This window comes from Procambarus clarkii, chromosome 20 (assembly GCF_040958095.1).
Source record: "Procambarus clarkii isolate CNS0578487 chromosome 20, FALCON_Pclarkii_2.0, whole genome shotgun sequence".
Lineage (NCBI taxonomy): Eukaryota > Metazoa > Arthropoda > Malacostraca > Decapoda > Cambaridae > Procambarus > Procambarus clarkii.
In genome coordinates, this window is record NC_091169.1 from 11949213 (window position 1) to 11959185 (window position 9973).

Below are 9973 nucleotides of genomic sequence, written 5' to 3' on the forward strand. Positions count from 1 at the left end.
TCTTATCATCACCATCCCCCGAACACCCAGCCTCATCACCACCATCCCCCAGCACTCTGCCTCATCACCACCATCCCCCAGCACCCAGCCTCATCACCACCATCCCATGAGCACCCAACCTCATCACCACCATCCTACGAGCACCCAGCCTCATCACCACCATCCCACGAGCATCCAGCCTCATCACCACCATCCCATGAGCACCCAACCTCATCACCACCATCCCACGAGCATCCAGCCTCATCACCACCATCCCACGAGCATCCAGCCTCATCACCACCATCCCCCAGCACTCTGCCTCATCACCACCATCCACCAGCACCCAGCCTCATCACCACCATCCCCTAGCACCCAACCTCATCACCACCATCCCCCGAGCACGCAGCCTCATCACCACCATCCCCCAGCACCCAGCCTCATCACCACCATCCCCCCAGCACCCAGCCTCATCACCACCATCCCCCCAGCACCCAGCCTCATCACCACCATCCCCCCAGCACCCAGCCTCATCACCACCATCCCCCCAGCACCCAGCCTCATCACCACCATCCCCCAGCACCCAGCCTCATCACCACCATCCCCCAGCACTCTACCTCCTCACCACCATTCCCCCAGCACCCAGCCTCATCACCACCATTCCCCAACACTCTGCCTCATCACCACCATCGCCCAACACTCTGCCTCATCACCAACATCCCCCACCACCCAGCCTCATCACCACCATCCCCCATCACCCAGCTTCATCACCACCATCCCCCACCACCCAGCCTCATCACCACCATCCCCCATCACCCAGCTTCATCACCATCATCCTCCAGCACCCAGCCTCATCACCATCATCCCCAGCACCCAGCCTCATCACCATCCTCCCCAGCACCCAGCCTCATCACCACCATCCCCCAGCACTCTGCCTCATCACCACCATCCCGCAGCACTCTGCCTCATCACCACCATCCCCAGCACCCAGCCTCATCACCATCATCCCCCAACACTCTGCCTCATCACCACCATCCCCCAGCACTCTGCCTCATCACCACCATCCCCCAGCACTCTGCCTCATCACCACCATCCCATGAGTACCCAGCCTCATCACCACCATCCCACGAGCACCTAGCCTCATCACCACCATCCTTCCCTAACACCAACACGTATTGCTCTTTCCCTTCGACACTCCCAATGGAGGGATATTAAATCCTAGGCTCCCGTGAAGACCAGGTATGGAGGGGGGGGGGGGTGTCGATGGATAAAACGAGTCATTGTATACATACAATGACTCGTTTGGCTCCCTCCCGGAGAGGCGTTTCTCGTGGCAAGGTTCTATCTGCGTCTATTATTTGGCAATAGGCGGGAGCCAATAAGTTTATGGTATATTTCTTTAAGTTAAAGCATAGAAAACACTTTTCTAATGATTCTAATGCTTAGACTGGTAGTTTAAGGAATACTTGTGGTGTTAAATGAATAAAAGGTGATGACATCACAGATATCCCATTTTCTGTAATCCTTTTATGACAAACTAATGTAACTAGTATAACCAGGATTGCTGGTTATATTGAGTGCTAGTTATCTTAGTATGTTAATATGTTAATGTCCAGTGTCGGAATTTCAGACCTATTCAAGAGGGGAGGGAAGTGGGGGGATATGTGTCGAAGTCCAATAATTAGGACCACCGAGCACTTCAGCCCTCTCCTTCAAAATTATGTTGTTTTAATCTCAACTTGCACTGTTGTGCAGCAGTCCTTACTAGACAGATGTCCCGTATGGGAGCAGTGGGTGCTGGAAGTCTTTCAGCGACTCCTTTTCCTGCCAGCTCTAAAAGAACTAGTGTCTCTAAGGTTTTGAGAGTAGTGGTGCCTCAGCACTTTACTTTCACTATTCTCCAGATGCTGTGGTTGTCTGGCTATGCAGAGACTAAACAACCTATTGGCCACTCTGAGCGTGGTCCATCACTGTTCACCAGAACAATGTCACCAGGGTTTAAGTTAATTTCGTTGTAGGGGTTGTTTGCCCCGTAATGATACTCCCTCAGATCAATTAGGTATTCTCGAGTCCATACATCATTCCACCGACCTATCACTCGTGACAGATGTTTAAAGCACTGTACCAAGTTACCATCTCCGACATATGAAGGATCTTCTGGTCCCTCGTCCGTGAGAGACGCTAGAAGGCTGAGAAGTCCTCCATACATCAGATGAGATGGACTTTAGGGGCTCATGCTGCAAACGATTGTCAGAGAGGTAAATCAGTGGTCAGTTATTGACCCGAGACTCAATTTCTGTGACAACAGTTTGGAACTTCTGGAGATCGATTTTTTGGTGATGTAGCGTTTACCTAAGACAACATGTGACTGTACCCACCATTCTCTCGTAGAAGCCTCCATGCTGCGGTGCTCTGGGGTTGTAAACTTCCAGTGGCACTGCCGTTGATTCAGGCCAGTGTGAACCACTGGATGGCTCCAGACTTCCCTCAGACATCTTTCCCTGCAACCAAGTTGGACCCATTGTCTGAGATCATCAACTTGGGGCAGGATCGACACCCCAGCAAACCTGTGGAAAGCCTGTATGAATGCCTCGGCACTCATGTCGGTAGTCACTTTTAAATGTACTCCGCTTCTTGTGGCATAAGTGAATAGGCAGATGTACGCCTTCACCGGGACTTTGTCCTTGGTGCCTGTTAGTGTTAGGGACTCCTGTGAAGTCTACACCAGTGGTCTTAATGGGACGAAGGTGGACAACTCGTTCCTTAGGGAGTGGTGGAGGTCCTGGATAAGGACACCCACCCGAGCGTCGTACCTCCTGCAGATTACACAGGATTTGATTATGGTCTTTACAGTCTGGCGACCATGAAGAAGCCAGAACTGTTGTCTTATGTCAGTGAGGGCATCTAGCACCCCACCATGCTGAGTGTTGTGCTTGTGTATGTGTAACATATTTAGCTTGCTTACTATGTGGTGAAGAAGGAGTAACATTGGATTTTTTATTCCAGCTCAATGGTGGAATACTGTAAGCGGCCCTGCACCATATTATGTTATAACTGTCTGGGTCAAACCAGAGACCCAGATTATTCATTATTTTATCAGGGAGGTTTTCAAGATCCATCCCATATGTTTCTGTTTGGGCTCGTTTGACAAAGTACTTTAAGGAACTAGGGAATTGATGTTTGATTCCTATTATGTTTATGAAATCAAACACCACTTGTGTGACATCTAGTAGTTTGTTCAATTCAGAGTACCGATTAGGATCAATTACCAAAGTCCGAGGTGGTTCTGGTTTCTCAGTGGGAACAGTGACATTGGTCACAATGACTTGTGGCTTTTGTTTAGGCCACTGGTCGCTGACTTGCCACTGAGGTCTATTGAACCACATCTCTGCTTTAGCTAATTGCTGTAAAATAAAGCCTCTGGAGATAGTCAGCTGAATTTTCCTTGGTGGGTACATATCTCAGTTTGTACCCTGCTGGCAACTCTCCTATTTCCTTAACGGGATTACTCATGTAAGGAGTTTTACTATTGTTATTTTTCACCCACTGTAGTACTGCCTCATTATCAGACCATACCACTGTTTCTTCAAAGTGGATGTTATTGACCAGATAATGAGCTATTCTTACATCTAGCAGAAGGGCAGTTAATTCCAGCTGTGGCAGTGACTGTTTCTTCAATGGTGCCACCCTGGCCTTTGATGAGAGCAAATTTGCTTGATCATTCGTGATTAGGTAAACTACTGTGCCATAAGCCTATCCTGAGGCATCACAGAACTGGTTGAACTATCCTGAGGCATCACAGAACTGAGGCATCACATGTAGCTTAACTGGTTGATTTTGATGTACTGTGTTCCGAGGGAGCTTGACAGACTCTAGGACACTTAGATCCTTCACTAGTCCCTTCCACTTTTCTTGCAAGGTAGTTGTTAGTGGAGCATCCCACCAATCTTCGCTTGCCAGCATTCCTGCATTTTCAACTTCCCATTTATCAAAATGGGACTTAATAGTTCCAAGGGGGTCGAAGGGTTTGCTGACTTGGGATAATAGTTTCCTCGTTGTTAGAATGGTGATATCTGGTTCCACCGATTTGATGGTCAACTGATCCGAAGTTGTATCCCATTCGATACCTAGTACCTTTAACTTCTGGGGTACCATGTAGTTCAGAAATTCTGCTTTGACCAGTTGTTTGGTATTATTAATATATTACTGGTATTCAATTGGTGTTATTGGAGGCCCATGACTGGAGAGGCATATTTGCTCCCAACAACTCTCAATTGGCCTTATTGTATATGTTCAGCAGTTTTTCTTCACTGCTAGTTGATCCTTGAAAATTACCCACATACAGGTTATTGCTAATTTCAATTTTATTTGGGCTATTAAATGTCTTCAAGTGCATATCTAAGCTTGCTTGAAGCAGAAACGGTGACGAAGTAGCTCCAAAGAAAACCGAAGAAAACCTGTATGTGATTAATTCACTGTTTGGATCACTAGGATCCTTGATCCATAGTAACTTTGTGTAGTTATGATCTTCTTCCTGGAGACCTACCCTAAGGAATGCCTTACTGATGTCAGCCGTGCATTCATAAGTCTCTATGCAGAACTTTAACAGAACGTGGTACTGCCTTTGTGTCAGGCTAGGGCCTGTTTGAAGGCAGTCATTCAATGATACATTATTCTGCCTGGTTTGGCACTGCAGTTAAATACTATCCTTAGTGGGCTAGAGGCTGAATTTTTTAGAACTGCATGGTGCGGCAAATAATGTCCTTCCTTATGGTCATCATTGGTTACAACTTTAAGTTGTTATCGAGTTGTTATTGCATTATACCATGGTACAATTTTAGGTTCTCAGGTTGTCTGTTTAAGCACATCACCTGAGACCTTAATTGGTTTTGTGTCATGAAATGGTTTACTGGCAGCTGAGGATGATTCAACTTCCATGGCAACCTGACCCAGTATTGGTTGTTCCTGTAGACAACTGAGTCCAGGTATTGTTTGAGAGTCCAGTCATCATCCAGACAAGGTTGTTCAGGGACTATGTCTAAGGTTGCTAGATCCCATAATATATGTACTGGGGGATCAAGCTCATCTTCAAACATGTTTCTGAATTTGAGTGATGACTGTTCTTCACCTTGTCATGCAACCATCACTGGGTTCATTCCCTGCCGTTTAGTACTTCCAGTGATGAAGTTATGGTATGTCAGATGGGATTTCGTCTACGACAATGACCCATACAATTCGGGCATAACTGCCTAAGCATACTTTGTAGTTGGATCACTTTGTAGACTTGGTGTCCTGTCTTGGGAAGGAATCCTGATATGTTCAATTTCACCTGTCAAACAGGTTTTAGTTTTACGGCTTCTGCCACTTCCTTTGTGACAAATGTCTTTTGGAATCCTTGGTCAAACAACCGATGTGTGGTGACCTTGAACCTTCTGTTTTTTAATGAGTAGTTGGGCAGTGGGCAAAGCTGCATTATTATCAGACTTTTGTTGAAAGGACACTTACATCCTGACGTACTTTACAAAACTGTACTGTAGTGGAAGATTCTTCCTCCATCTGGGGTTTGGGAGACCTTGGTGTTAAGTCCTCGCACAGTGCCGTATGGTGTTGACCCTTATTGCACCAATTGCAGGTGCACATTTGAGATCTACAGGTATTGGAGCTATGTGACTTGACACACCTGGTGCATTTATGCCACTTTTTGAGACGCTTTACACATGTAGCACGATCAGGGTATATAATGCAGTTGTTTATAGAATATTCTTCATCACAGAATAAACACATCATCCAACCTACATCACCTTTGTTAGTCATCGCCTTGGGTGACACAGTTACTGTAGATTTGGAGGGACCCTCTGCATATGTTCCCACTCTGCCTTGTTTCTATCTTGGAGTGGAGGTAGATGTTTTAGGTTTATTTGGAGTACTGTGAGTACTCTGTGATTGACTGTGGGTGGTTAACGAAGGTTTAGGTGTTGATTTACCATCTGTATTTACTCTCTGTCATTCTATGATGGAGCGTAAATCATCTGTAATCTCCTGAACTGTCAGGGAAGATTTGTTATGTAAGAAATACAACTTATCCAGTGTTTCACTGGGTAACTTGCATCTTCCAATAACTTTAGTTAACCAGTCCGCGCTATCTAGCTCAACCTTAAGGCTGAGTGCCTAGAGTAATGACTCTAGCTCCAATTTAAAGACTTGGAGTGAGTCAGAGGTTTTATCTGTGGATGGTAAGTCCAACAATTTTTGGACTAAAAATGTGACAGTTCGCTCTGTGTTAGCATAATTATCCTTAAGGGATTTAACTGTGAGATCATAGCTATCACTATTTAATGTTAAATTGGATACCACCTTTAAAGCTTCTCCCCTAAGTTGAGCTTGTAAGTATGTAAATTTGGTGGTTTTTGGGGTAGTGGGTTTAGAGTCCACTGAATCAACAAATTTGTTTCAGAAGTTATCCCAACTTTCATCCTCAGTACCAGAGAATGTGGGTAAACTGATTGAAGACAGTTTAACTTCTGGCTGGGTTAGGTTAGGGGAAGCTGTTGTTGTTGTTGTTGCCTTACAATGGGCAATTATTTCGATGAAAGACTGTAACCTGGCCTGGGTGACATCCTCATAATCTGCCAGATTAACCATAACATCGTCTAATTCTTTTTCTAGTAATGTATTGGCAAGTTCAGCCAAATATTTCTCTATTTGACTTGCTCAAATTTGCTTGCTGCTGCTTGATAGTAGCTTTCCAGTTCATTATAATCAACAGGAGAGTGTTGTGACAGATCTTTGCATTTATTAATCTGCCTAGTTAGGTGGTCTTTAAGATGTGCGAGGGTCCTTTTCAGATTGGTTGTTTGTTTAAGCCATGTTGAGCTTGTACTATGGGTGTTCATAAATGCTGAACAAGGACTGTTGCTAGTAGCCTAGTGTTAAATTCACTGTCACTAAGCTTAAATCCTATCTCCTAGGAGGTTAGCATATAAAAATTATATGTATAATCATACACACAAATTATTTGAGTGGTAACTAGTTTTAATGTTATAGTATCTCAAGGATGATCAAAATTACCCTTAACTGGTACTTAGAAACTCATTAACACTCAGAGGTGAAATGATTACTATGACATAAAGTATGGTAATATTACACTAAAATAATTACTAATGGACAACACAATTCGTGTTGTCAATGAGTATAGATATCTGCACAATGTTTAAAATACTTGCTAGACTGTACTATTAGTTCAATGCTAGACAAGTGTGATATCCTACCCTTGAACCAGGTTAGCACATTTAATTAGATTAGACTAGATTGATTAAATTTAAAATTTAAATTTTGCTCCGAGGGGCGAGTTTATTGGACAGCGCCACTCATCTTGTGAGTGGACATACCGCCATAGCAGCATGTACAACACTCCCCAAAAGGAAGAAAACCCGCTGGGTTGTTCATCCTGTCACTTGTACCCAGACACAGCTGGGACTTGCTTAACTGTCTCAAGTGACTAGATTGATCAACAGCACTAGTCTAATATTGTTCCACCCTTCTATAAGAGTTGGCACTAGTTAAATGGTATATTATGCAGTAAAATGGTGCAATATTTATAATTTATATGTTAAATGTTTCTTTCTAAATTCAAGATATATATATATATATATATATATATATATATATATATATATATATATATATATATATATATATATATATATATATATATCGTACCTAATAGCCAGAACGCACTTCTCAGCCTAATATGCAAGGCCTGATTTGCCTAATAAGCCAAGTTTTCATGAATTAATTGTTTTTCGACTACCTAACCTAACCTAACCTAACTTTTTCTGCTACCTAACCTAACCTAACCTATAAAGATAGGTTAGGTTAGGTTAGGGAGGGTTGGTTAGGTTAGGGAGGGTTGGTTAGGTTTGGTCATATATCTACGTTAATTTTAACTCCAATAAAAAAAAATTGATCTCATATATAATGAAATGGGTAGCTTTATCATTTCATAAGAAAAAAATTAGAGAAAATATATTAATTCAGGAAAACTTGGCTTATTAGGCAAATCGGGCCTTGCATAGTAGGCTGAGAAGTACGTTCTGGCTACTAGGTACGACATATATATATATATATATATATATATATATATATATATATATATATATATATATATATATATATATATATATATATATATATATATATATATATATATATATGGGTAAGTAAGTAATTATCAAACATTTATGGGCAATAGCCTCTTATCAACCTCTTATGTTATTATGGTGTAAATTAATTATGAGACTAATTAAGAGCTGCTGTTAATATGTTAATATTTTGTTAGCAGCAGTAGATTCAAGCACTGCTATTTAATTACACATATTTTTGTTCTTTAGTCCATTCCTTGGAACAATGATGGTGTTTGTTGTTTGCAGGAAGTTCTGTGTACGGCTGGTTGAGGTTGACTGAATGAGGCTACAGTGTTTACATTTTGCAGTTTTACTTTTGCTGCTATATTTAATAATTTATATATGTAGATTGCATTGGTTATTTATGGATGATCTAGTTCTTAGACCCTCTAAGTTCAAAAGACCAAACTTCTGTGGGGTATTTACTAGCAGGCATTTAATTGTTTTTTATTGACTTACTTTAATTTATTCAGATTACTTCAAACTGGACTGTATTTTAATAGTTATGCTGCTGTTTATGTTTACCTGATCACAAGTGGGGGGTTATACATATAGCATATACCAAAAATAGTAGATTTAATAAACTACTGATAATGTTATTGTTAAAATGGGTTCGTATTACAAGTATGAATGATTAGTTAAGTGGTTAAATTGTTCTCAGCTGTATTGTGGTTTGAGAGCTGGCCCTCCAACATCAAACTGGTTTGCCACATGCCGTTCATCATTGTGGTGTTTTGTGTTGCTGTGGAGGTCTTGACTGTATTGCTAATATATAGCTATTGCTTGGTTACTGACTTTAATACTTATAATGATACATGACTATCAACGTCCAAGTGTGGTGGGCGTCCTGCATGCTCTCCTGTTGTTTACATACTCTCTTGCCTATGAAATGCAGCGCATACAAACGGATGGTGCTGTTTGCTATGAACATGACATCCCTCCTTTTCTTTAAAAAGAATGAATATAGGATGTCTACCATGTTTTTTTTACCATAGTCCCTTTTACACTCATTGCTTTACATAGTTTTGTATCATATGACATATCTTCTTTCCCTCTTTTTTTCTTTTTAACTAGACCGGTGTCTCCAACCTTAATGAATTGTTCCTTTGCACGTTGATCATGAGCAATGTTCATTTTGCCTTTGGCTAGTGCATTCTTCTGAGCAAAACGTTTATCCGTTATCTCAGCTGGCATGACAGGTAGTGCGATCCTCATAGGACGTCCATATAAGAGTTCATCAGGCGACTTGCCCAGTGTTCCATGTGGTGTTGCACGGTACTTCCTGAGAAAAGCATACATAGCTTGTTTCCAGGACCGTCCTTCCGCATGAGCACAGCGTGCCGCCTTCTTGAGTGGTTGCATGAATCTCTCGACTTCTCCATTTGCTTAAGGATGTAGTGGCATTACATGGCGGTGTTAGAATTCAATATACTCAGCAAAATTGACGAAGTCTTTCCATTTCCATTGACAATGGCGGTCCATTGTCCGTCTTGATAAGTTCGGGAATGCCAAAATTTGAAAAGATCTTGTCGAGTTTCGGGATGACAGCCTTTGCAGATGTGGAAGTGATGATTTCTACTTCTGGATAACGTGCGTGATCATCAATGACTACCATCAAGTACTCTCCAGTTGGTAGCGGTCTGCAGAAGTCCACCGATACTTCCATCCATGGTCCAGCAGGTAGTAGTAGTGAAGGTTGTAGAGGTGTTGGTGTTGAAGTATCCTCTGCAGCTTGGTAAGGGACACAGGCATCATGCATGTCCTTTGCTTGACGATCAATGCCAGGAAAACACACCTTTTCCTGTAGCAGCTGT